The sequence below is a fragment of the Rhipicephalus microplus genome, unplaced genomic scaffold (assembly GCF_043290135.1).
Source record: "Rhipicephalus microplus isolate Deutch F79 unplaced genomic scaffold, USDA_Rmic scaffold_64, whole genome shotgun sequence".
NCBI classification, from domain to species: Eukaryota; Metazoa; Arthropoda; class Arachnida; order Ixodida; family Ixodidae; genus Rhipicephalus; species Rhipicephalus microplus.
This window is the reverse complement of record NW_027464637.1, coordinates 1,111,078-1,136,367: the sequence shown is the minus strand read 5'-3', so window position 1 is coordinate 1,136,367 and position 25,290 is coordinate 1,111,078. Positions and strand designations below refer to the sequence as shown.

The 25,290-nt window shown below is 50.9% G+C and overlaps 3 non-coding genes across 3 annotated transcripts; all 3 read right to left on the bottom strand.

The window, feature by feature from the left end:
• Nucleotides 1-1,853: 1,853 nt before the first annotated feature.
• TRNAN-GUU (transfer RNA asparagine (anticodon GUU)) lies at nucleotides 1,854-1,926 on the bottom strand. Its single transcript has one exon. It is a non-coding gene; the product is annotated as a tRNA-Asn (tRNA).
• A 3,000-nt stretch (nucleotides 1,927-4,926) lies between these two features.
• Nucleotides 4,927-4,999, bottom strand: TRNAN-GUU (transfer RNA asparagine (anticodon GUU)). The gene has a single exon. It is a non-coding gene; the product is annotated as a tRNA-Asn (tRNA).
• Nucleotides 5,000-6,831: 1,832 nt separating this feature from the next.
• Nucleotides 6,832-6,904, bottom strand: TRNAN-GUU (transfer RNA asparagine (anticodon GUU)). The gene has a single exon. It is a non-coding gene; the product is annotated as a tRNA-Asn (tRNA).
• Nucleotides 6,905-25,290: the final 18,386 nt, after the last annotated feature.

Sequence of the window (25,290 nt, the reverse complement as noted above, 5' to 3'; positions counted from 1 at the left end):
CTAGCAGATTGTGCCACGGAGACAGTCGTGCTCCACTCTCACCACTGGATGAACATTTCTCTATAGCTGTCAGCGCAAAGAAAAAAGAGACACACCGCTCTCGGGAGGGCTCGAACCTCCAACCTTTTGGTTATCAGCCGATCGCGCTAGCCAATTGCGTCACGGAGGTAGTCATGCTCCACTTTTACCACAATAAGAACATTTTTCCAAAGGTATCAGCGCAAAGAAAAAAAGAGACACACCGCTTTTAGGAGGGTTCGAACCTCCATCCTTTTGGTTAACAGACCAACGCACTAGCCAATCGTCGCACGGAGACAGTCGTGCTCCACTCTCACCACGGTCAGAACACTTCTCCAAAGATATCAGTGCAAAGAAAAAAAGAGACACACCGCTAATGGGAGGGTTCGAACCTCCAACCTTTTCGTTAACAGCCCAACGCGCTAGCCAATTGCGCAACAGAGACAGTCGTGCTCCACTCTCACCACCCTCAGAACGCTTCTCCAAGGCTATCAGCGCAAAGAAAAAAAGCGACACACTGCTCCTGGGAGGGCTCGAACCTCCAACCTTTTGCTTAACAGCCGACGCACTAGCAGTTGCGCCACGGAGACAGTCGTGCTCCACTCTCAACACTGTCGGAACATTTCTCCGTAGCTGTCAGCGCAAAGAAAAAAGAGACACACCGCTCCTGGGAGGGCTCGAACCTCCAACCGTTTGGTTAACAGCCGAACGCGCTAGCCAATTGCGTCATGGAGGTAGTCGTGCTCTCATCTCACCACCATCAGAACATTTTTCCAAAGGTATCAGCGCAAAGAAAAAAAGAGACACACCGCTCATGGGAGGGTTCGAACCTCCAGCCTTTTGGTTAACAGCCCAACGCGCTAGCCAATTGCGCCATGGAGACAGTTCCTGCTCCACTCTCATCACGGTCACAACACTTCTTCAAAGATATCAGTGCAAAGAAAAAAAGTGACACACCGCTCATGGGAGGGCTAGAACCTCCAACCTTTTGGTTAACAGCCGATCGCGCTAGCCATTGCACCACGGACCCAACCGCGGTCCACTCTCACCACCGTAAAAACGTTTCTCCAAAGCTATCAGCGCAAAGAAAAAAAGCGACACGCTGCTCCCGGGGAGGGCTCGAACCTCCAAACTTTTGCTTAACAGCCGACGAACTAGCAGATTGAGCCACGGAGACAGTCGTGCTCCACTCTCACCATTGTCGGAACATTTCTCCATAGCTGTCAGCGCAAAGAAAAAAGGGACACACCGCTCTCGGGAGGGCTCGAACCTCCAACCTTTTGGTTATCAGCCGAACGCGCTAGCCAATTGCGTCACGGAGGTAGTCATGCTCCACTTTCACCACAATCAGAAAATTTTCCAAAGGTATCAGCGCAAAGAAAAAAAGAGACACACCGCTTTTGGGAGGGTTCGAACCTCCATCCTTTTGGTTAACAGACCAACGCGCTCGCCAATCGTCCCACGGAGACAGTCGTGTTCCACTCTCACCACGGTCAGAACACTTCTCCAAAGATATCAGTGCAAAGAAAAAAAGCGACACACCGCTCGTGGGAGGGCTCGAACCTCCAACCTTTTGGTTAACAGCCGAACGCACTAGCCAATTGCGCCACGGAGACAGTCGTGCTTCACTCTCACCACGGTCAGAACACTTCTACAAAGATATCAGTGCAAAGAAAAAAAATCGACACACCGCTCATGGGAGGGCTCGAACCTCCAACCTTTTGGTTAACAGCCGACGCACTAGCAGATTGCGCCACGGAGACAGTCGTGCTCCACTCTCACCAGCGTCAGAACGTTTCTCTAAAGCTATCAGCGCAAAGAAAAAAGCGACACACCGCTCATGGGAGGGTTCGAACCTCCAACCTTTTGGTTAACAGCCCAACGCGCTAGCCAATTGCGCCACAAAGCAGTCGTGCTCCACTCTCATCACGGTCACAACACTTCTTTTAAGATATCAGTGCAAAGAAAAAAAGGGACACACCGCTCTCGGGAGGGCTCGAACCTCCAACCTTTTGGTTATCAGCCGAACGCGCTAGCCAATTGCGTCACGGAGGTAGTCATGCTCAACTTTCACCACAAACAGAACATTTTTCCAAAGGTATCAGCGCAAAGAAAAAAAGAGACACACCGCTTTTGGGAGGGTTCGAACCTCCATCCTTTTGGTTAACAGACCAACGCGCTCGCCAATCGTCCCACGGAGACAGTCGTGTTCCACTCTCACCACGGTCAGAACACTTCTCCAAAGATATCAGTGCAAAGAAAAAAAGCGACACACACCTCGTGGGAGGGCTCGAACCTCCAACCTTTTGGTTAACAGCCGAACGCGCTAGCCAATTGCGCCATGGAGACAGTTGTGCTCCACTCTCACCACGGTCAGAACACTTCTACAAAGATATCAGTGCAAAGAAAAAAAAGCGACACACCGCTCATGGGAGGGCTCGAACCTCCAACCTTTTGGATAACAGCCGACGCACTAGCAGATTGCGCCACGGAGACAGTCGTGCTCCACTCTCACTATGGTCAGAACACTTCTCCAAAGATATCAGTGCAAAGAAAAAAAGCGACACACCGCTCATGGGAGGGCTCGAACCTCAAACCTTTTGATTAGCAGCCGAACCCGATAGCCAATTGCGTCACGGAGGTAGTCGTGCTCTAACCTCACCACCATCAGAACAATTTTCCAAAGGTATCAGCGCAAAGAAAAAAAGAGACACACCGCTCATGGGAGGGCTCGAACCTCCAACCTTTCGGTGAACAGCCGAACGAGCTAGCCAATTGCGTCACGGAGGTAGTCGTGCTCCACTCTCACCACCAACAGAACATTTTTCCAAAGCTATCAGCGCAAAGAAAAAAAAACACACCGCTCATGGGAGGGTTCAAACCTCCATCCTTTTGGTTAACAGACCAACGCGCTAGCCAATCGTCCCACAATACAGTCGTGCTCCACTCTCATCACGGTCACAACACTTCCTCAAAATATCAGTGCAAAGAAAAAAAGTGACACACCGCTCATGGGAGGGCTAGAACCTCCAACCTTTTGGTTAACAGCCGATCGCGCTAGCCATTGCACCACGGACCCAACCACGGTCCACTTTCACCACCGTAAGAGCGTTTGTCCAAAGCTATCAGCGCAAAGAAAAAAAGCGACACACAGCTCCTGGGAGGGCTCGAACCTCCAACCTTTTGCTTAACAGCCGACGCACTAGCAGTTGCGCCAGAGAGACAGTCGTGCTCCACTCTCAACACTGTCGGAACATTTCTCCATAGCTGTCAGCGCAAAGAAAAAAGAGACACACCGCTTTCGGGAGGGCTCGAACCTCCAACCTTTTGGTTAACAACCGAACGCGCTAGCCAATTGCGTCATGGAGGTAGTCGTGCTCTACTCTCACCACCATCAGAACATTTTTCCAAAGGTATCAGCGCAAAGAAAAAAAGAGACACACCGCTCATGGGAGGGTTCGAACCTCCAGCCTTTTGGTTAACAGCCCAACGCGCTAGCCAATTGCGCCATGGAGACAGTTCCTGCTCCACTCTCACCACCCTCAGAACGCTTCTCCAAGGCTATCAGCGCAAAGAAAAAAAGCGACACACTGCTCCTGGGAGGGCTCGAACCTCCAACCTTTTGCTTAACAGCCGACGCACTAGCAGTTGCGCCACGGAGACAGTCGTGCTCCACTCTCAACACTGTCGGAACATTTCTCCGTAGCTGTCAGCGCAAAGAAAAAAGAGACACACCGCTCCTGGGAGGGCTCGAACCTCCAACCGTTTGGTTAACAGCCGAACGCGCTAGCCAATTGCGTCATGGAGGTAGTCGTGCTCTCATCTCACCACCATCAGTACATTTTTCCAAAGGTATCAGCGCAAAGAAAAAAAGAGACACACCGCTCATGGGAGGGTTCGAACCTCCAGCCTTTTGGTTAACAGCCCAACGCGCTAGCCAATTGCGCCATGGAGACAGTTCCTGCTCCACTCTCATCACGGTCACAACACTTCTTCAAAGATATCAGTGCAAAGAAAAAAAGTGACACACCGCTCATGGGAGGGCTAGAACCTCCAACCTTTTGGTTAACAGCCGATCGCGCTAGCCATTGCACCATGGACCCAACCGCGGTCCACTCTCACCACCGTAAAAACGTTTCTCCAAAGCTATCAGCGCAAAGAAAAAAAGCGACACGCTGCTCCCGGGGAGGGCTCGAACCTCCAAACTTTTGCTTAACAGCCGACGAACTAGCAGATTGAGCCACGGAGACAGTCGTGCTCCACTCTCACCACTGTCGGAACATTTCTCCATAGCTGTCAGCGCAAAGAAAAAAGGGACACACCGCTCTCGGGAGGGCTCGAACCTCCAACCTTTTGGTTATCAGCCGAACGCGCTAGCCAATTGCGTCACGGAGGTAGTCATGCTCCACTTTCACCACAATCAGAAAATTTTCCAAAGGTATCAGCGCAAAGAAAAAAAGAGACACACCGCTTTTGGGAGGGTTCGAACCTCCATCCTTTTGGTTAACAGACCAACGCGCTCGCCAATCGTCCCACGGAGACAGTCGTGTTCCACTCTCACCACGGTCAGAACACTTCTCCAAAGATATCAGTGCAAAGAAAAAAAGCGACACACCGCTCGTGGGAGGGCTCGAACCTCCAACCTTTTGGTTAACAGCCGAACGCACTAGCCAATTGCGCCACGGAGACAGTCGTGCTTCACTTTCACCACGGTCAGAACACTTCTACAAAGATATCAGTGCAAAGAAAAAAAATCGACACACCGCTCATGGGAGGGCTCGAACCTCCAACCTTTTGGTTAACAGCCGACGCACTAGCAGATTGCGCCACGGAGACAGTCGTGCTCCACTCTCACCAGCGTCAGAACGTTTCTCTAAAGCTATCAGCGCAAAGAAAAAAGCGACACACCGCTCATGGGAGGGTTCGAACCTCCAACCTTTTGGTTAACAGCCCAACGCGCTAGCCAATTGCGCCACAAAGCAGTCGTGCTCCACTCTCATCACGGTCACAACACTTCTTTTAAGATATAGAGTGCAAAGAAAAAAAGGGACACACCGCTCTCGGGAGGGCTCGAACCTCCAACCTTTTGGTTATCAGCCGATCGCGCTAGCCAATTGCGTCACGGAGGTAGTCATGCTCCACTTTTACCACAATAAGAACCTTTTTCCAAAGGTATCTGCGCAAAGAAAAAAAGAGACACACCGCTTTTAGGAGGGTTCGAACCTCCATCCTTTTGGTTAACAGACCAACGCACTAGCCAATCGTCGCACGGAGACAGTCGTGCTCCACTTTCACCACGGTCAGAACACTTCTCCAAAGATATCAGTGCAAAGAAAAAAAGAGACACACCGCTAATGGGAGGGTTCGAACCTCCAACCTTTTCGTTAACAGCCCAACGCGCTAGCCAATTGCGCAACAGAGACAGTCGTGCTCCACTCTCACCACCCTCAGAACGCTTCTCCAAGGCTATCAGCGCAAAGAAAAAAAGCGACACACTGCTCCTGGGAGGGCTCGAACCTCCAACCTTTTGCTTAACAGCCGACGCACTAGCAGTTGCGCCACGGAGACAGTCGTGCTCCACTCTCAACACTGTCGGAACATTTCTCCGTAGCTGTCAGCGCAAAGAAAAAAGAGACACACCGCTCCTGGGAGGGCTCGAACCTCCAACCGTTTGGTTAACAGCCGAACGCGCTAGCCAATTGCGTCATGGAGGTAGTCGTGCTCTCATCTCACCACCATCAGAACATTTTTCCAAAGGTATCAGCGCAAAGAAAAAAAGAGACACACCGCTCATGGGAGGGTTCGAACCTCCAGCCTTTTGGTTAACAGCCCAACGCGCTAGCCAATTGCGCCATGGAGACAGTTCCTGCTCCACTCTCATCACGGTCACAACACTTCTTCAAAGATATCAGTGCAAAGAAAAAAAGTGACACACCGCTCATGGGAGGGCTAGAACCTCCAACCTTTTGGTTAACAGCCGATCGCGCTAGCCATTGCACCATGGACCCAACCGCGGTCCACTCTCACCACCGTAAAAACGTTTCTCCAAAGCTATCAGCGCAAAGAAAAAAAGCGACACGCTGCTCCCGGGGAGGGCTCGAACCTCCAAACTTTTGCTTAACAGCCGACGAACTAGCAGATTGAGCCACGGAGACAGTCGTGCTCCACTCTCACCACTGTCGGAACATTTCTCCATAGCTGTCAGCGCAAAGAAAAAAGGGACACACCGCTCTCGGGAGGGCTCGAACCTCCAACCTTTTGGTTATCAGCCGAACGCGCTAGCCAATTGCGTCACGGAGGTAGTCATGCTCCACTTTCACCACAATCAGAAAATTTTCCAAAGGTATCATCGCAAAGAAAAAAAGAGACACACCGCTTTTGGGAGGGTTCGAACCTCCATCCTTTCGGTTAACAGACCAACGCGCTCGCCAATCGTCCCACGGAGACAGTCGTGTTCCACTCTCACCACGGTCAGAACACTTCTCCAAAGATATCAGTGCAAAGAAAAAAAGCGACACACCGCTCGTGGGAGGGCTCGAACCTCCAACCTTTTGGTTAACAGCCGAACGCACTAGCCAATTGCGCCACGGAGACAGTCGTGCTTCACTCTCACCACGGTCAGAACACTTCTACAAAGATATCAGTGCAAAGAAAAAAAATCGACACACCGCTCATGGGAGGGCTCGAACCTCCAACCTTTTGGTTAACAGCCGACGCACTAGCAGATTGCGCCACGGAGACAGTCGTGCTCCACTCTCACCAGCGTCAGAACGTTTCGCTAAAGCTATCAGCGCAAAGAAAAAAGCGACACACCGCTCATGGGAGGGTTCGAACCTCCAACCTTTTGGTTAACAGCCCAACGCGCTAGCCAATTGCGCCACAAAGCAGTCGTGCTCCACTCTCATCACGGTCACAACACTTCTTTTAAGATATCAGTGCAAAGAAAAAAAGGGACACACCGCTCTCGGGAGGGCTCGAACCTCCAACCTTTTGGTTATCAGCTGAACGCGCTAGCCAATTGCGCCATGGAGACAGTTGTGCTCCACTCTCACCACGGTCAGAACACTTCTACAAAGATATCAGTGCAAAGAAAAAAAAGCGACACACCGCTCATGGGAGGGCTCGAACCTCCAACCTTTTGGATAACAGCCGACGCACTAGCAGATTGCGCCACGGAGACAGTCGTGCTCCACTCTCAATATGGTCAGAACACTTCTCCAAAGATATCAGTGCAAAGAAAAAAAGCGACACACCGCTCATGGGAGGGCTCGAACCTCAAACCTTTTGATTAGCAGCCGAACCCGATAGCCAATTGCGTCACGGAGGTAGTCGTGCTCTAACCTCACCACCATCAGAACAATTTTCCAAAAGTATCAGCGCAAAGAAAAAAAGAGACACACCGCTCATGGGAGGGCTCGAACCTCCAACCTTTCGGTGAACAGCCGAACGAGCTAGCCAATTGCGTCACGGAGGTAGTCGTGCTCCACTCTCACCACCAACAGAACATTTTTCCAAAGCTATCAGCGCAAAGAAAAAAAAACACACCGCTCATGGGAGGGTTCAAACCTCCATCCTTTTGGTTAACAGACCAACGCGCTAGCCAATCGTCCCACAATACAGTCGTGCTCCACTCTCATCACGGTCACAACACTTCCTCAAAATATCAGTGCAAAGAAAAAAAGTGACACACCGCTCATGGGAGGGCTACAACCTCCAACCTTTTGGTTAACAGCCGATCGCGCTAGCCATTGCACCACGGACCCAACCACGGTCCACTCTCACCACCGTAAGAGCGTTTGTCCAAAGCTATCAGCGCAAAGAAAAAAAGCGACACACAGCTCCTGGGAGGGCTCGAACCTCCAACCTTTTGCTTAACAGCCGACGCACTAGCAGTTGCGCCAGAGAGACAGTCGTGCTCCACTCTCAACACTGTCGGAACATTTCTCCATAGCTGTCAGCGCAAAGAAAAAAGAGACACACCGCTTTCGGGAGGGCTCGAACCTCCAACCTTTTGGTTAACAACCGAACGCGCTAGCCAATTGCGTCATGGAGGTAGTCGTGCTCTACTCTCACCACCATCAGAACATTTTTCCATAGGTATCAGCGCAAAGAAAAAAGGAGACACACCGCTCATGGGAGGGTTCGAACCTGCAACCTTTCGGTTAACAGCCCAACGCGCTAGCCAATTGCGTCATGGAGGTAGTCGTTCTCCACTGTCAACACCATCAGAACATTTTTCCAATGGTATCAGCGCAAAGAAAAAAAGAGACACACCGCTCATGGGAGGGCTTGAACCTCAAACTTTTTGCTTAAAAGCCGACGCACTAGCAAATTGGGCCACGGAGACAGTCGTGCGACACTCTCACCACCGTCGGAACAGTTCTCCAAAGCTATCAGCGCAAAGAAAAAAAGAGACACACCGCTCTCGGGAGGGCTCGAACCTCCAAACTTTTGGTCAACACCCGAATGCGCTTGCCAATGCGTCACGGAGGTAGTCGTGCTCCACTCTCACCACCATCAGAACATTTTTTCAAAGGTATCAGCGCAAAGAAAAAAAGAGACACACCGCTCATGGGAGGGTTCGAAACTCCAACCTTTTGGTTAACAGCCCAACGCGCTAGCGAATTGCACCTTGGAGACAGTCGTTTTCCACTCTCACCACCATCATAACATTTTTCCAAAGGTAACAGCGCAAAGAAAAAAAGAGACACACCGTTAACAGCTTAACGCGCTAGCCGATTGCGCCACAGAGACAGTCGTGCTCCACTCTCACCACGGTCAGAACACTTCTCCAAAGATATCAGTGCAAAGAAGAAAAAGCGACACACCGTTCATGGGAGGTCTGGAACCTCAAACCTTTTGGTTAACAGCCGATCGCGCTAGCCACATCACCACGGACCCAACCGTGGTCCACTCTCACCACCATCAGAACGTTTCTCCAAAGCTATCAGCGCAAAGAAAAAAAGCGACACGCTGCTCCCGGGGAGGGCTCAAACCTCCAACCTTTTGCTTAACGGCCGACGAACTAGCAGACTGTGCCACGGAGACAGTCGTGCTCCACTCTCACCACTGTCGGAACATTTCTCCATAGCTGTCAGCGCAAAGAAAAAAGAGACACACCGCTCTCGGGAGGGCTCGAACCTCCAACCTTTTGGTTATCAGCCGAACGCGCCAGCCAATTGCATCACGGAGGTAGTCATGCTCCACTTTCACCACAATCAGAACCTTTTCCAAAGGTATCAGCGCAAAGAAAAAAAGAGACACACCGCTTTTGGGAGGGTTCGAACCTCCATCCTTTTGGTTAACAGACCAACGCGCTAGCCAATCGTCCCACGGAGACAGTCGTGCTCCACTCTCACCACAGTCAGAACGTTTCTCCAAGGCTATCAGCGCAAAGAAAAAAAGCGACACACAGCTCCTGGGAGGGCTCGAACCTCCAACCTTTTGCTTAACAGCCGACGCACTAGCAGTTGCGCCACGGAGACAGTCGTGCTCCACTCTCAACACTGTCGGAACATTTCTCCATAGCTGTCAGCGCAAAGAAAATAGAGACACACCGCTTTCGGGAGAGTTCGAACCTCCAACCTTTTGGTTAACAGCCGAACGCGCTAGCCAATTGCGTCATAGAGGTAGTCGTGCTCTACTCCCACCACCATCAGAACATTTTGCCAAAGCTATCAGCGCAAAGAAAAAAGGAGACACACCGCTCATGGGAGGGCTCGAACCTCCAACCTTTTGCTTAACAGCCGCGCACTAGCAGATTGCGCCACGGACCCAACTGCGCTCTACTCTCACCACCATCAGAACGTTTCTCCAAAGCTATCAGCGCAAAGAAAAAAAGCGACACACTGCTGCCGGGAGGGCTCGAACCTCCAACCTTTTGCTTAACAGCCGACGCACTAGCAGACTGCACCATGGAGACAGTCGCGCTCCACTCTCTCCACCGTCAGAACATTTCTCCAAAGCTATCAGCGCAAAGAAAAAAAAGGGCACACCGCTCTCGGGAGGGCTCGAACTTCCAACATTTTGATTAACAGCCGAACGCGCTAGCCAATTGCATCACGAAAGTTGTCGTGCTCCACTCTCACCACCATCAGAACATTTCTCCAAAGCTATCAGCGCAAAGAAAAAAAAAGAGACACACCGCTCTCAGGAGGGCTCGAACCTCAAAACTTTTGCTTAACAGCCGACGCACTAGCAGATTGCGCCACGGAGACAGTCGTGCTCCACTCTCACCACCGTCAGAACATTTCTCCAAATGTATCAGCGCAAAGAAAAAAAGACACACCGCTCTCGGGAGGGCTCGAACCTCCAACCTTTTGGTTAACAGCCGAACGCGCTAGCCAATTGCGTACCGGAGATAGTCGTGCTCCACTCTCACCACCATCAGAACTTTTTTCCAAAGGTATCAGCGCAAAGAAAAAAAGAGACACACCGCTCATGGGAGGGTTAGAACCTCCAACCTCTTCGTTAACAGCCCAACGCGCTAGCCAATTGCGCAACAGAGACAGCCGTGCTCCACTCTCACCACAGTCAGAACGTTTCTCCAAGGCTATCAGCGCAAAGAAAAAAAGCGACACACAGCTCCTGGGAGGGCTCGAACCTCCAACCTTTTGCTTAACAGCCGACGCACTAGCAGTTGCGCCACGGAGACAGTCGTGCTCCACTCTCAACACTGTCGGAACATTTCTCCATAGCTGTCAGCGCAAAGAAAATAGAGACACACCGCTTTCGGGAGAGTTCGAACCTCCAACCTTTTGGTTAACAGCCGAACGCGCTAGCCAATTGCGTCATAGAGGTAGTCGTGCTCTACTCCCACCACCATCAGAACATTTTTCCAAAGCTATCAGCGCAAAGAAAAAAGGAGACACACCGCTCATGGGAGGGTTTGAACCTGCAACCTTTTGGTTAACAGCCGAACACACTAACCAATTGCGCCACGGAGACAGTCGTGCTCCACTCTCACCACCGTTAGAACATTTCTCCAAAGCTATCAGCGGAAAGAAAAAAAAGAAGACACACCGCTCTCGGGAGGGCTCAAACCTCCAACCTTTTGGATAACAGTTGATCGCGCTAGCCGATTCTGCAACGGAAACAGTCGTGCGCCACTCTCACCGCCGTCAGAACATTTCTCCCAAGCTATCAGCGCAAAGAAAAAAAAAGAGACACACCGCTCTCAGGAGGGCTCGAACCTCAAAACTTTTGCTTAACAGCCGACGCACTAGCAGATTGCGCCACGGAGACAGTCGTGCTCCACTCTCACCACTGTCAGAACATTTCTCCAAATGTATCAGCGCAAAGAAAAAAAGAGACACACCGCTCATGGGAGGGCTCGAACCTCCAACCTTTTGGTTAACAGCCCAACGCGCTAGCGAATTGCACCATGGAGACAGTCGTTTTCCACTCTCACCACGATCAGAACATTTTTCCAAAGGTACCAGCGCAAAGAAAAAAAGAGACACACCGCTCATGGGAGGGTTCGAACCTCCAACCTTATGGTTAATAGCTTAACGCGCTAGCCAATTGCGCCCCAGAGACAGTCGTGCTCCACTCTCACCACAGTCAGAACACTTCTTCAAAGATATCAGTGCAAAGAAAAAAAGTGACACACCGCTCATAGGAGGGCTAGAACCTCCAACCTTTTGGTTAACAGCCGATCGCGCTAGCCATTGCACCACGGACGCAACCGCGGTCCACTCTCACCACCATCAGAACGTTTCTCCAAAGCTATCAGCGCAAAGAAAAAAAGCGACACGCTGCTCCCGGGGAGGGCTCAAACCTCCAACCTTTTGATTAACGGCTGACGAACTAGCAGATTGTGCCACGGAGACAGTCGTGCTCCACTCTCACCACTGTCGGAACATTTCTCCATAGCTGTCAGCGCAAAGAAAAAAGAGACACACCGTTCTCGGGAGGGCTCGAACCTCCAACCTTTTGGTTATCAGCCGAACGCGCCAGCCGATTGCGTCATGGAGGTAGTCATGCTCCACTTTCACCACAATCAGAACACTTTTCCAAAGGTATCAGCGCAAAGAAAAAAAGAGACACACCGCTTTTGGGAGGGTTCGAACCTCCATCCTTTTGGTTAACAGACCAACGCGCTAGCCAATCGTCCCACGGAGACAGTCGTGCTCCACTCTCACCACCGTCAGAACATTTCTCCAAAGATATAAGTGCAAAGAAAAAAAAGCGACACACCGCTCGGGGGAGGGCTCGAACCTCCAACCTTTTGGTTAACAGCCGAACGCGCAAACCAATTGCGCCACGGACACAGTCGTGCTCCACTCTCACCACGGTCAGAACACTTCTACAAAGATATCAGTGCAAAGAAAAAAAAGCGGCACACCGCTCATGGGAGGGCTTGAACCTCCAACCTTTTGGTTAACAGCCGACGCACTAGCAGATTGCGCCACGGAGACAGCCTTGCTCCACTTTTACCACCGTCAGAACATTTCTCCAAAGCTATCAGCGCAAAGAAAAAAAAAGAGACACACCGCTCTCGGGGGGGCTCGAACCTCCAAACTTTTGGTCAACAGCTGAACGCGCTATCCAATTGCGTCACGGAGGTAGTCGTGCTCCACTCTCACCACCATCAGAACATTTTTCCAAAGGTATCAGCGCAAAGAAAAAAAGAGACACACCGCTCGGGGGAGGGCTCGAGCCTCCAACCTTTTGGTTAACAGCCGAACGCGCTAACCAATTGCGCCACGGACACAGTCGTGCTCCACTCTCACCACGGTCAGAACACTTCTACAAAGATATCAGTGCAAAGAAAAAAAAGCGGCACACCGCTCATGGGAGGGCTTGAACCTCCAACCTTTTGGTTAACAGCCGACGCACTAGCAGATTGCGCCACGGAGACAGCCTTGCTCCACTTTTACCACCGTCAGAACATTTCTCCAAAGCTATCAGCGCAAAGAAAAAAAAAAGAGACACACCGCTCTCGGGAGGGCTCGAACCTCCAAACTTTTGGTCAACAGCCGAACGCGCTAGCCAATTGCGTCACGGAGGTAGTCGTGCTCCACTCTCACCACCATCAGAACATTTTTCCAAAGGTATCAGCGCAAAGAAAAAAAGAGACACACCGCTCGGGGGAGGGCTCGAACCTCCCACCTTTTGGTTAACAGCCGAACGCGCTAACCAATTGCGCCACGGACACAGTCGTGCTCCACTCGCACCACGGTCAGAACACTTCTACAAAGATATCAGTGCAAAGAAATAAAAGCGGCACACTGCTCATGGGAGTGTTCGAACCTCCAACCTTTTGGTTAACAGCCCAACGCGCTAGCGAATCGCACCATGGAGACAGTCGTTTTCCACTCTCACCACGATCAGAACATTTTTCCAAAGGTATCAGCGCAAAGAAAAAAAGAGACACACCGCTCATGGGAGGGTTCGAACCTCCAACCTTATGGTTAATAGCTTAACGCGCTAGCCAATTGCGCCCCAGAGACAGTCGTGCTCCACTCTCACGACAGTCAGAACACTTCTTCAAAGATATCAGTGCAAAGAAAAAAAGTGACACACCGCTCATAGGAGGGCTAGAACCTCCAACCTTTTGGTTAACAGCCGATCGCGCTAGCCATTGCACCACGGACCCAACCGCGGTCCACTCTCACCACCATCAGAACGTTTCTCCAAAGCTATCAGCGCAAAGAAAAAACGCGACACGCTGCTCCCGGGGAGGGCTCAAACCTCCAACCTTTTGATTAACGGCCGACGAACTAGCAGATTGTGCCACGGAGACAGTCGTGCTCCACTCTCACCACTGTCGGAACATTTCTCTATAGCTGTCAGCGCGAAGAAAAAAGAGACACACCGCTCTCGGGAGGGCTCGAACCTCCAACCTTTTGGTTATCAGCCGAACGCGCCAGCCAATTGCGTCACGGAGGTAGTCATGCTCCACTTTCACCACCGTCAGAACATTTCTCCAAAGCTATCAGCGCAAAGAAAAAAAAAGAGACACACCGCTCTCGGGAGGGCTCGAACCTCCAACCTTTTGCATAACAGTTGATCGCGCTAGCCGATTCTGCAACGGAAACAGTCGTGCGCCACTCTCACCACCGTCAGAACATTTCTCCAAAGCTATCAGCGCAAAGAAAAAAAAGAGACACACCGCTCTCAGGAGGGTTCGAACCTCAAACCTTTTGCTTAACAGCCGACGCACTAGCAGATTGCGCCACGGAGACAGTCGTGCTCCACTCTCACCACCGCCAGAACATTTCTCCAAAGCTATCAGCGCAAAGAAAAAAAGAGACACACCGCTTTCGGGAGGGCTCGAACCTCCAACCTTTTGGTTAACAGCCGAACGCGCTAGCCAATTGCGTCATGGAGGTAGTCGTGCTCTACTCTCACCACCATCAGAACATTTTTCCAAAGGTATCAGCGCAAAGAAAAAAAGAGACACACCGCTCATGGGAGGGTTCGAACCTCCAACCTTTTGGTTAACAGCCCAACGCGCTAGCGAATTGAACCATGGAGACAGTCGTTTTCCACTGTCACCACCATCAGAACATTTTTCCAAAGGTATCAGCGCAAAGAAAAAATGAGACACACCGCTCATGGGAGGGTTCGAACCTCCAACCTTATGGTTAACAGCTTAACGCGCTAGCTAATTGCGCCACAGAGACAGTCGTGCTCCACTCTCACCATGGTCAGAACACTTCTTCAAAGATATCAGTGCAAAGAAAACAAAAGCGACACACCGCTAATTGGAGGGCTCGAACCTCCAACCTTTTGGTTAACAGCCAATCGCGCTAGCCATTGCACCACGGACCCAACCGCGCTCCACTCTCACCACCATCAGAACGTTTCTCCAAAGCTATCAGCGCAAAGAAAAAAAGCGACACGCTGCTCCCGGGGAGGGCTCAAACCTCCAACCTTTTGATTAACGGCCGACGAACTAGCAGATTGTGCCACGGAGACAGTCGTGCTCCACTCTCACCACTGTCGGAACATTTCTCCATAGCTGTCAGCGCAAAGAAAAAAGAGACACACCGCTCTCGGGAGGGCTCGAACCTCCAACCTTTTGGTTATCAGCCGAACGCGCCAGCCAATTGCGTCACGGAGGTAGTCATGCTCCACTTTCACCACAATCAGAACACTTTTCCAAAGGTATCAGCGCAAAGAAAAAAAGAGACACACCGCTTTTGGGAGGGTTCGAACCTCCAACCTTTTGGTTAACAGCCGAAAGCGCTAGCCAATTGCGTCACGGAGGTAGTCGTGCTCCCCTCTCACCACCATCAGAACATTTTTCCAAAGGTATCAGCGCAAAGAAAAAAAGAGACACACCGCTCATGGGAGGGTTCGAACCTCCAACCTTTTCGTTAACAGCCCAACGCGCTAGCCAATTGCGCAACAGAGACAGTCGTGCTCCACTCTCACCACCGTCAGAACGCTTCTCCAAGGCTATCATCGCAAACAAAAAAAGCGACACACTGCTCCTGGGAGGGCTCGAAGCTCCAACCTTTTGCTTAACAGCCGACGCACTAGCAGTTGCGCCACGGAGACAGTCGTGCTCCACTCTCAACACTGTCGGAACATTTCTCCATAGCTGTCAGCGCAAAGAAAGAAGAGACACACCGCTTTCGGGAGGGCTCGAACCTCCAACCTTTTGGTTAACAGCCGAACGCGCTAGCCAATTGCGTCATGGAGGTAGTCGTGCTCTACTCTAACCACCATCAGAACATTTTTCCAAAGGTATCAGCGCAAAGAAAAAAAGAGACACACCGCTCATGGGAGGGTTTAACCTGCAACCTTTTGGTTAACAGCCGAACACGCTAGCCAATTGCGCCATGGAGACAGTCGTGCACCAATCTCACCACGGTCAGAACACTTCTACAAAGATATCAGTGCAAAGAAAAAAAAGCGACACACCGCTCATGGGAGGGCTCGAATCTCCAACCTTTTGGTTAACAGCCGACGCACTAGCAGATTGCGCCACGGAGACAGTCGTGCTCCACTCTTCCCACCCCTAGAACATTTCTCCAAAGCTATCAGCGGAAAGAAAAAAAAAGAGACACACCGCTCTCGGGAGGGCTCGAACCTCCAACCTTTTGGATAACAGTTGATCGCGCTAGCCAATTCTGCAACGGAAACAGTCGTGCGCCACTCTCACCACCGTCAGAACATTTTTCCAAAGCTATAAGCGCAAAGAAAAAAAAGAGACACACCGCTCTCAGGAGGGCTCGAACCTCAAACCTTTTGCTTAACAGCCTACGCACTAGCAGATTGCGCCACGGAGACAGTCGTGCTCCACTCTCACCACCGACAGAACATTTCTCCAAAGCTATCAGCGGAAAGAAAAAAAAGAGACACACCGCTCTCGGGAGGGCTCGAACCTCCAACCTTTTGGATAACAGTTGATCGCGCTAGCCGATTCTGCAACGAAGACAGTCGTGCTCCACTCTCACCACCGTCAGAACATTTCTCCAAAGCTATCAGCGCAAAAAAAAAGAGACACACCGCTCTCGGGAGGGCTCGAACCTTCAAACTTTTGGTCAACACCCGAATGCGCTAGCCAATTGCGTCACGGAGGTAGTCGTGCTCCACTCTCACCACCATCAGAACATTTTTTCAAAGGTATCAGCGCAAAGAAAAAAAGAGACACACCGCTCATGAGAGGGTTCGAACCACCAACCTTTTGGTTAACAGCCCAACGCACTAGCGAATTGAACCACGGAGACAGTCGTTTTCTACTCTCACCACCATCAGAACATTTTTCCAAAGGTATCAGCGCAAAGAAAAAAAGAGACACACCGCTCATGGGAGGGTTCGAACCTCCAACCCTATGGTTAACAGCTTAACGCACTAGCCAATTGCGCCACAGAGACAGTCGTGCTCCATTCTCACCATGGTCAGGACACTTCTCCAAAGATATCAGTGCAAAGAAGAAAAAAGCGACACACCGCTCATTGGAGGGCTCGAACCTCCAACCTTTTGGTTAACAGCCAATCACGCTGGCCATTGCACCACGGACCCAACCGCGCTCCACTCTCACCACCATCAGAACGTTTCTTCAAAGCTATCAGCGCAAAGAAAAAAAGCGACACACTGCTCCCGGGAGGGCTCGAACCTCCAACATTTTGCTTAACAGCCGACGCACTAGCAGACTGCGCCACGGAGACAGTCGCGCTCCACTTTCACCACCGTCAGAACATCTCTCCAAAGCTATCAGCGCAAAGAAAAAAAAAGACACACCGCTCTCGGGAGGGCTCGAACTTCCAATATTTTGATTAACAGCCGAACGCGCTAGCCAATTGCATCACAGAAGTAGTCGTGCTCAACTCTCACCACCATCAGAACATTTCTCCAAAGCTATCAGTGCAAAGAAAAAAAAGAGACACATCGCTCTCGGGAGGGCTCGAACCTCCAACCTTTTGGTTAACAGCCGAACGCGCTAGCCAATTGCGTCACGGAGGTAGTCGTCTTCACTCTCACCACCATCAGAACATTTTTCCAAAGGTATCAGCGCAAAGAAAACAAGAGACACACCGCTCATGGGAGGGTTCGAACCTCCAACGTTTTCGCTAACAGCCCAACGCGCTAGCCAATTGCGCAACAGAGACAGTCGTGCTCCACTCTCACCACCGTCAGAACGCTTCTCCAAGGCTATCATCGCAAACAAAAAAGCGACACACTGCTCCTGGGAGGGCTCGAACCTCCAACCTTTTGCTTAACAGCCGACGCACTAGCAGTTGCGCCACCGAGACAGTCGTGCTCCACTCTCAACACTGTCGGAACATTTCTCCATAGCTCTCAGCGCAAAGAAAAAAGAGACACACCGCTTTCGGGAGGGCTCGAACCTCCAACCTTTTGGTTAACAGCCGAACGCGCTAGCCAATTGCGTCATGGAGGTAGTCGTGCTCTACTCTCACCACCATCAGAACATTTTTCCAAAGGTATCAGCGCAAAGAAAAAAAGAGACACACCGCTCATGGGAGGGTTTAACCTGCAACCTTCTGGTTAACAGCCGAACACGCTAGCCAATTGCGCCATGGAGACAGTCGTGCTCCACTCTCACCGCGGTCAGAACACTTCTACAAAGATATCAGTGCAAAGAAAAAAAAGCGACACACCGCTCATGGGAGGGCTCGAATCTCCAACCTTTTGGTTAACAGCCGACGCACTAGCAGATTGCGCCACGAAGACAGTCGTGCTCCACTCTTCCCACCCCTAGAATATTTCTCCAAAGCTATCAGCGGAAAGAAAAAAAAGAGACACACCTCTCTCGGGAGGGCTCGAACCTCCAACCTTTTGGATAACAGTTGATCGCGCTAGCCGATTCTGCAACGGAAACAGTCGTGCGCCACTCTCACCACCGTCAGAACATTTCTCCAAAGCTATCTGCGCAAAGAAAAAAAAGAGACACACCGCTCTCAGGAGGGCTCGAATCTCAAACCTTTTGCTTAACAGCCTACGCACTAGCAGATTGCGCCACGGAGACAGTCGTGCTCGACTCTCACCACCGACAGAACATTTCTCCAAAGCTATCAGCGGAAAGAAAAAAAAGAGACACACCGCTCTCGGGAGGGCTCGAACCTCCAACCTTTTGGATAACAGTTGATCGTGCTAGCCGATTCTGCAACGGAAACAGCCGTGCGCCACTCTCACCGCCGTCAGAACATTTCTCCAAAGCTATCAGCGCAAAGAAAAAAAAAGAGACACAGCGCTCTCAGGAGGGCTCGAACCTCAAACCTTTTGCTTAACAGCCGACGCACTAGCACATTGCGCCACGAAGACAGTCGTGCTCCACTCTCACCACCGTCAGAACATTTCTCCAAAGCTATCAGCGTAAAGAAAAAAAGAGACACACCGCTCTCGGGAGGGCTCGAACCTTCAAACTTTTGGTCAACACCCGAATGCGCTAGCCAATTGCGTCACGGAGGTAGTCGTGCTCCACTCTCACCACCATCAGAACATTTTTTCAAAGGTATCAGTGCAAAGAAAAAAAGTGACACACCGCTCATGGGAGGGTTCGAACCACCAACCTTTTGGTTAACAGCCCAACGCACTAGCGAATTGAACCATGGAGACAGTCGTTTTCCACTCTCACCACCATCAGAACATTTTTCCAAAGGTATCAGCGCAAAGAAAAAAAGAGACACACCGCTCATGGGAGGGTTCGAACCTCCAACCTTATGGCTAACAGCTTAACGCACTAGCCATTTACGCCACAGAGACAGTCGTGCTCCATTCTCACCATGGTCAGGACACTTCTCCAAAGATATCAGTGCAAAGAAAACAAAAGCAACACACCGCTCATTGGAGGGCTCGAACCTCCAACCTTTTGGTTAACAGCCAATTGCGCTAGCTATTGCACCACGGACCCAACCGCGCTCCACTCTCACCACCATCAGAACGTTTCTCCAAAGCTATCAGCGCAAAAAAAAGCGACACACTGCTCCTGGGAGGGCTCGAACCTCCAACATTTTGCTTAACAGCCGACGCACTAGCAGACTGCGCCACGGAGACAGTCGCGCTCCACTCTCACCACCGTCGGAACATTTCTCCAAAGCTATCAGCGCAAAGAAAACAAAAGACACACCACTCTCGGGAGGGCTCGAACTTCCAACATTTTGATTAACAGCCGAACGCGCTAGCCAATTGCATCACAGAAGTAGTCGTACTCCACTCTCACCACCATCAGAACATTTCTCCAAAGCTATCAGTGCAAAGAAAAAAAAGAGACACATCGCTCTCGGGAGGGCTCGAACCTCCAACCTTTTGGTTAACAGCCGAACGCGCTAGCCAATTGCGTCACGGAGGTAGTCGTCTTCACTCTCAACACCATCAGAACATTTTTCAAAGGTGTCAGCGCAAAGAAAACAAGAGACACACCGCTCATGGGAGGGTTCGAACCTCCAACGTTTTCGTTAACAGCCCAACGCGCTAGCCAATTGCGCAACAGAGACAGTCGTGCTCCACTCTCACCACCGTCAGAACGGTTCTCCAAGGCTATCATCGCAAACAAAAAAGCGGCACACTGCTCCTGGGAGGGCTCGAACCTCCAACCTTTTGCTTAACAGCCGACGCACTAGCAGTTGCGCCACGGAGACAGTCGTGCTCCACTCTCAACACTGTCGGAACATTTCTCCATAGCTGTCAGCGCAAAGAAAAAAGAGACACACCGCTTTCGGGAGGGCTCGAACCTCCAACCTTTTGGTTAACAGCCGAACGCGCTAGCCAATTGCGTCATGGAGGTAGTCGTGCTCTACTCTCACCACCATCAAAACATTTTTCCAAAGGTATCAGCGCAAAGAAAAAAAGAGACACACCGCTCATGGGAGAGTTTAACCTGCAACCTTTTGGTTAACAGCCGAACACGCTAGCCAATTGCGCCATGGAGACAGTCGTGCTCCACTCTCACCACGTTCAGAACACTTCTACAAAGATATCAGTGCAAAGAAAAAAAAGCGACACACCGCTCATGGGAGGGCTCGAATCTCCAACCTTTTGGTTAACAGCCGACGCACTAGCAGATTGCGCCACGGAGACAGTCGAGCTCCACTCTTCCCACCCCTAGAACATTTCTCCAAAGCTATCAGCGGACAGAAAAAAAAGAGACACACCGCTCTCGGGAGGGCTCGAACCTCCAACCTTTTGGATAACAGTTGATCGCGCTAGCCGATTCTGCAACGGAAACAGTCGTGCACCACTCTCACCACCGTCAAAACATTTCTCCAAAGCTATAAGCGCAAAGAAAAAAAAGAGACACACCGCTCTCAGGAGGGCTCGAACCTCAAACCTTTTGCTTAACAGCCTACGCACTAGCAGATTGCGCCACGGAGACAGTCGTGCTCCACTCTCACCACCGACAGAACATTTCTCCAAAGCTATCAGCGGAAAGAAAAAAAAGAGACACACCGCTCTCGGGAGGGCTCGAACCTCCAACCTTTTGGATAACAGTTGATCGCGCTAGCCGATTCTGCAACGGAAAGAGCCGTGCGCCACTCTCACCACCGTCAGAACATTTCTCCAAAGCTATCAGCGCAAAGAAAAAAAAGAGACACAGCGCTCTCAGGAGGGCTCGAACCTCAAACCTTTGCTTAACAGCCGACGCACTAGCAGATTGCGCCACGAAGACAGTCGTGCTCCACTCTCACCACCGTCAGAACATTTCTCCAAAGCTATCAGCGCAAAGAAAAAAAGAGACACACCGCTCTCGGGAGGGCTCGAACCTTCAAACTTTTGGTCAACACCCGAATGCGCTAGCCAATTGCGTCACGGAGGTAGTCGTGCTCCACTCTCACCACCATCAGAACATTTTTTCAAAGGTATCAGCGCAAAGAAAAAAAGAGACACACCGCTCATGGGAGGGTTCGAACCACCAACCTTTTGGTTAACAGCCCAACGCACTAGCGAATTGAACCATGGAGACAGTCGTCTTCCACTCTCACCACCATCAGAACATTTTTCCAAAGGTATCAGCGCAAAGAAAAAAAGAGACACACCGCTCATGGGAGGGTTCGAACCTCCAACCTTATGGTTAACAGCTCAACGCACTAGCCAATTGCGCCACAGAGACAGTCGTGCTCCATTCTCACCATGGTCAGGACACTTCTCCAAAGATATCAGTGCAAAGAAAACAAAAGCGACACACCACTCATTGGAGGGCTCGAACCTCCAACCTTTTGGTTAACAGCCAATCGCGCTAGCCATTGCACCACGGACCCAACCGCGCTCCACTCTCACCACCATCAGAACGTTTCTCCAAAGCTATCAGCGCAAAGAAAAAAAGCGACACACTGCTCCCGGGAGGGCTCGAACCTCCAACATTTTGCTTAACAGCCGACGCACTAGCAGACTGCGCCACGGAGACAGTCGCGCTCCACTCTCACCACCGTCAGAACATTTCTCCAAAGCTATCAGCGCAAAGAAAAAAAAGACACACCGCTCTCGGGAGGGCTCGAACTTCCAACATTTTGATTAACAGCCGAACGCGCTAGCCAATTGCATCACAGAAGTAGTCATGCTCCACTCTCACCACCATCAGAACATTTCTCCAAAGCTATCAGTGCAAAGAAAAAAAAGAGACACATCGCTCTCGGGAGAGCTCGAACCTCCAACCTTTTGGTTAACAGCCGAACGCGCTAGCCAATTGCGTCACGGAGGTAGTCGTCTTCACTCTCACCACCATCAGAACATTTTTCCAAAGGTATCAGCGCAAATAAAACAAGAGACACACCACTCATGGGAGGGTTCGAACCTCCAACCTTTTCGTTAACAGCCCAACGCGCTAGCCAATTGCGCAACAGAGACAGTCGTGCTCCACTCTCACCACCGTCAGAACGCTTCTCCAAGGCTATCATCGCAAACAAAAAAGCGACACACCGCTCATGGGAGGGCTCGAATCTCCAACCTTTTTGTTAACAGCCGACGCACTAGCAGATTGCGCCACGGAGACAGTCGCGCTCCACTCTCACCACCGTCAGAACATTTCTCCAAAGCTATCAACGCAAAGAAAAAAAAGACACACCGCTCTCGGGAGGGCTCGAACTTCCAACATTTTGATTAACAGCCGAACGCGCTAGCCAATTGCATCACAGAAGTAGTCGTGCACCACTCTCACCACCATCAGAACATTTCTACAAAGATATCAGTGCAAAGAAAAAAAAGCGACACACCGCTCATGGGAGGGCTCGAATCTCCAACCTTTTGGTTAACAGCCGACGCACTAGCAGATTGCGCCACGGAGACAGTCGTGCTTCACTCTTCCCACCCCTAGAACATTTCTCCAAAGCTATCAGCGGAAAGAAAAAAAAGAGACACACCGCTCTCGGGAGGGCTCGAACCTCCAACCTTTTGGATAACAGTTGATCGCGCTAGCCGATTCTGCAACGGAAACAGTCGTGCGCCACTCTCACCACCGTCAGAACATTTCTCCAAAGCTATCAGAGCAAAGAAAAAAAAGAGACACACTGCTCTCAGGAGGGCTCGAACCTCAAACCTTTTGGTTAACAGCCGAAAGCGCTAGCCAATGGCGTCACGGAGGTAGTCGTGCTCCACTCTCACCACCATCAGAACATTTTTCCAAAGGTATCAGCGCAAAGAAAAAAAGAGACACACCGCTCATGGGAGGGTTCGAACCTCCAACATTTTCGTTAACAGCCCAACGCGCTAGCCAATTGCGCAACAGAGACAGTCGTGCTCCACTCTCACCACCGTCAGAACGCTTCTCCAAGGCTATCATCGCAAACAAAAAAAGCGACACACTGCTCCTGGGAGGGCTCGAACCTCCAACCTTTTGCTTAACAGCCGACGCACTAGCAGTTGCGCCACGGAGACAGTCGTGCTCCACTCTCAACACTGTCGGAACATTTCTCCATAGCTGTCAGCGCAAAGAAAGGAGAGACACACCGCTTTCGGGAGGGCTCGAACCTCCAACCTTTTGGTTAACAGCCGAACGCGCTAGCCAATTGCGTCATGGAGGTAGTCGTGCTCTACTCTCACCACCATCAGAACATTTCTCCATAGCTGTCAGCGCAAAGAAAGGAGAGACACACCGCTTTCGGGAGGGCTCGAACCTCCAACCTTTTGGTTAACAGCCGAACGCGCTAGCCAATTGCGTCATGGAGGTAGTCGTGCTCTACTCTCACCACCATCAGAACATTTTTCCAAAGGTATCAGCGCAAAGAAAAAAAGAGACACACCGCTCTCGGGAGGGCTCGAACCTCCAACCTTTTGGTTAACAGCCGAACGCGCTAGCCAATTGCGTCATGGAGGTAGTCGTGCTCTACTCTCACCTCCATCAGAACATTTTTCCAAAGGTATCAGAGCAAAAAAAAAGAGACACACCGCTCATGGGAGGGCTCGAATCTCCAACCTTTTGGTTAACAGCCAACGCACTAGCAGATTGCGCCACGGAGACAGTCGTGCTCCACTCTCACCACAGTTAGAACATTTCTCCAAAGCTATCAGTGGAAAAAAAAGAGACACACTGCTCTCAGGAGGGCTCGAACCTCAAACCTTTTGGTTAACAGCCAATCGCGCTAGCCATTGCACCACGGACCAACCCGCGCTCCACTCTCACCACCATCAGAACGTTTCTCTAAAGCTATCAGCGCAAAGAAAAAAAGCGACACACCGCTCTCGGGAGGGCTCGAACTTCCAACATTTTGATTAACAGCCGAACGCGCTAGCCAATTGCGTCATGGAGGTAGTCGTCTTCACTCTCACCACCATCAGAACATTTTTCCAAAGGTATCAGCGCAAAGAAAAAAAGAGACACACTGCTCATGGGAGGGTTCGAACCTCCAACCTTTATGTTAACAGCCCAACGCGCTAGCCAATTGCTCAACAGAGACAGTCGTGCTCCACTCTCACCACCGTTAGAACGCTTCTCCAAGGCTATCATCGCAAACAAAAAAAGCGACACACTGCTCCTGGGAGGGCTCGAACCTCCAACCTTTTGCTTAACAGCCGACGCACTAGCAGTTGCGCCACGGAGACAGTCGTGCTCCACTCTCAACACCGTCGGAACATTTCTCCATAGCTGTCAGCGCAAAGAAAAAAGAGACACACCGCTTTCGGGAGGGCTCGAACCTCAACCTTTTGGTTAACAGCCGAACGCGCTAGCCAATTGCGTCATGGAGGTAGTCGTGCTCTACTCTCACCACCATCAGAACATTTTTCCAAAGGTATCAGCGCAAAGAAAAAAAGAGACACACCGCTCTCGGGAGGGCTCGAACCTTCAAACTTTTGTCAACACCCGAATGCGCTAGCCAATTGCGTCAAAGAGGTAGTCGTGCTCCACTCTCACCACCATCAGAACATTTTTTCAAAGGTATCAGCGCAAAAAAAAGAGACACACCGCTCATGGGAGGGTTCGAACCTCCAACCTTTTGGTTAACAGCCCAACGCGCTAGCGAATTGAACCATGGAGACAGTCGTTTTCCACTCTCATCACCATCAGAACATTTTTCCAAAGGTATCAGCGCAAAGAAAAAAAGAGACACACCGCTCATGGGAGGGTTCCAACGTCCAACCTTATGGTTAACAGCTTAACGCGCTAGCCAATCACGCCACAGAGACAGTGGTGCTCCAGTCTCACCATGGTCAGAACACTTCTCCAAAGATATCAGTGCAAAGAAAACAAAAGCGACACACCGCTCATTGGAGGGCTCGAACCTCCAACCTTTTGGTTAACAGCTAATCGCGCTAGCCATTGCACCACGGACCCAACCGCGCTCCACTCTCACCACCATCAGAACGTTTCTCCAAAGCTATCAGCGCAAAGAAAAAAAGCGACACACTGCTCCCGGGAGGGCTCGA